This window comes from Gossypium hirsutum, chromosome D06, assembly GCF_007990345.1.
Source record: "Gossypium hirsutum isolate 1008001.06 chromosome D06, Gossypium_hirsutum_v2.1, whole genome shotgun sequence".
Lineage (NCBI taxonomy): Eukaryota > Viridiplantae > Streptophyta > Magnoliopsida > Malvales > Malvaceae > Gossypium > Gossypium hirsutum.
Genome location: NC_053442.1, coordinates 21,385,431 through 21,388,304, shown reverse-complemented (window position 1 = coordinate 21,388,304; position 2,874 = coordinate 21,385,431). Strand labels below are relative to the sequence as shown.

The following is a 2,874-nucleotide window of genomic DNA, read 5'->3' as shown; positions in this document are numbered from 1 at the left end:
GAGGTTCAATGTCATGACACTAGATGGAATTTGACAAGATTTTAGGTTCAAAGTGCAATGTCGCGACATGGAGATGTGATGTCATGACACCGCCCTGATTTTAAAAATCCTGGGAGCTTCGAAGTTCAGTGTCGCAACATTAAGCTTCTGTGTCGTGAGACCACCCTTGTTTTCTTCATTTTCAAGTTCTAGGGACTGTCAGTTCCTCCGTTTTACTTCTAATTTCTCAATAGGTCCCTAGTAGGCTCCCTCTAGCTACCTAAGGCCTTAAACCTAATCTAATTAAAACTTTCTAACCTAATTAAAAACCAAAGTACAAACCCCAAAGTTCAAATGTACAAAATTTACAACAAAATTTCAAAGTTTTATAAAGAAATTAAGTTTGGCTATCGGACTCATTTGGTAGCCCTTGCGTTCCATGCATCGCCACTTTTTTCCTTTTACGATCTTTTTGGTCTGTCTAACAATCAACTTTCTTTCTGGGGTCTTTCCACTTGTCGTGCTCCCACAATCCTTTGGTACTACATACATCGAACTAGAGCTGTACCTATGAACAAGGTTGTTAGGGGTACTCAAAGAAATTACGTAAAAATCCTCCTCAATTTTATTTCCATATTCCGTATTTTGGGAATCATGTCCAAATTTGAATACTTCTATACTGCCATCAATATTCATTATTAGTATGTTCTTTTTTAGATCAATGGTTGATCTAAAGGTAGCCAAAAATGGTCGATCAAATAGAATAGGAATATCTTGGTCCTCCTCGAAGTTTAGGACCAAAAAATTGACGGGGATTAAAAAACCCCTTACCTTAACCAATACGTCTTCGAGTACCCCCTTGGGGTATACCAAAGACTTATCAGCTAATTGTAGTGTAATTGTCATATTTTTCAGCTCCTTCAATCCGAATTTTAAATATGTGGATAAGGGCAACAAATTTATGCTGGACCCTAAGTAACAAAGGGCCTTGCTAAAATGTTTATTTCCTATCTCCAGGGGGATTGTAAAACTTCCCATATCTTTTAGCTTTGGAGGTATTTTTCGGGCAATTATTACACTACAAAAAGCGTCGATTATTTGCTCTCCTTTTTTTAGCTTTTTATGGCTAGACATATTTTCTTTTAAATATTTTGCATACTTTGGTATCTTATCAATAACCTCTAGTAGTGGCAAATTAAAGGTAAGAGATTTAAAAAGATTTAGAAAACTTACGAATTCCTCCTCATCCCTTCGTTGCTTGTCCTCTAACCTCGATGGGAATGGTACGTTCTTTTGCACTAGTTCCGAGCATAGAGTATTTTCAAGCTCAGCAACTGGTTCAGATCTTTTCTCTGTGTGGACTTTAGCTTTCGGCTCATTAAGGTTTCGGTCCTCTGTCTCGACCTCATCATCCTCCTTATTAACGGGTTTATTTGAGTTTCCTAAAGTTTCACCTGAACGGAGTGCGATTGCATTTACATTCTCTTTTTGTCCCTCTAAGAATTGTTCTCAGTATTAATTGGAATACTTGTGCCCATTTGCCTTCGCATCTTATTCAACATGCTCAAGATATTACGCATCTCCTCCTTTAATTCGACAACATCGATATGAGTTTGTGCGCATTAGGTCTTTACGTGTTGAATCTCAGATCTCATGAGTTGCATATGGATCTCTCTTGAGATATTTGCAAACGCGGGGTTGATATGGAGGGCTTTTTCAATTTGGAGTTGGGTTTCCACTACCTTGATTGCCTCCCCACTTTAGATTTTAATAGTCCTTCTAACTGAGGTTGTAAGTATCCGAATAGGGATTTCCACCCCTATTACCCAAGTAATTCATTTCCTTCGATTGGGTCTCCAAGTATGTCGTGTAGTCTCGAGCGACATAATTCATCAATAGCTTAACAGTAGTTTATAGGCAATGTAATTTTTCCAAATTTTGTTGATACTTATTGTCTACCTTAGCCACCTTAGCCGATGACAGCTTGTGGCTATATGAAAAGCGTTTATTCGGCCACATGTACGAGTTCATTTCCATGTCCCCGATCAATTGACAGACTATCTCGTAGGTATTGTTCACGAAGGCCTTGGTCAATGCTCCATCTAAGCCAACTCTTAGACTTTCATCCAATCCATTATAGAAAATTTATAATTGAAGCTAGTCTTGCATACCATGGTGTGGGCATTTCCTAAGCAATGACTTGAAGTGGTCCCATGCTTTGTATAATGTCTCACCTTCGAATTACTTAAAATTAGCAATGTCATGTCTTACTTGAAGTGGTGTGAACAAATTTCCCTGCTAAGTCATCTCATGTCGTGATGGATCCCTACTATTGGGAATCGAACCATTCATAGGTGTTGTGCAAAGCAAGAATGGAAACAACCAGAGACAGATCGCATCGTTGGTCACTTCATTGTATTTGAATGTGTCGCACAGCTGTAGAAATCTCTTTAAATGCTAGTTCGGGTCTTCCATCATGTTACCCTAAAATTTTTAGATTGTATAGGATGAAATTCCCATTTGTAAGAAAATCCTTAATGGATTTCACATGCTAGATAATCCCATCAGACATCATCCTTATTTGCTAAACCTTGGCAGACTTTATTGAATAGTCAGCCCCTGGCAGACATTCCGCCTAAGATAATCCTTGGCGGACTTTCTTCTTAAGATAGCCCTTGGCAGACCTTCCACTTTTCTGGCGACCTCTTTATCAATAAACACTTAGAATTTAATACCTAAAGAACTATTTCGTTACTTCATAGCCAATGATGGTTTATACGTCAACTCTAGTGGACTCTTAATGGCAGATACTTATTTGCAAATACTTTGAAGGAAATATCCCTTCTTTCTACATATGCCCGCGTTTAAAACACTTCTACCAGTTCCTCTTACCTT

The 2,874-nt window shown here is 38.3% G+C and overlaps 1 non-coding gene across 1 annotated transcript; it reads left to right on the top strand.

Annotated features, from left to right (window-relative positions):
- The first annotated feature begins 2,146 nt into the window (after nt 1–2,146).
- Nucleotides 2,147–2,253, top strand: LOC121218969 (small nucleolar RNA R71). The gene has a single exon (XR_005915450.1). It is a non-coding gene; the product is annotated as a small nucleolar RNA R71 (small nucleolar RNA).
- The last annotated feature ends 621 nt before the right edge of the window (nt 2,254–2,874 follow it).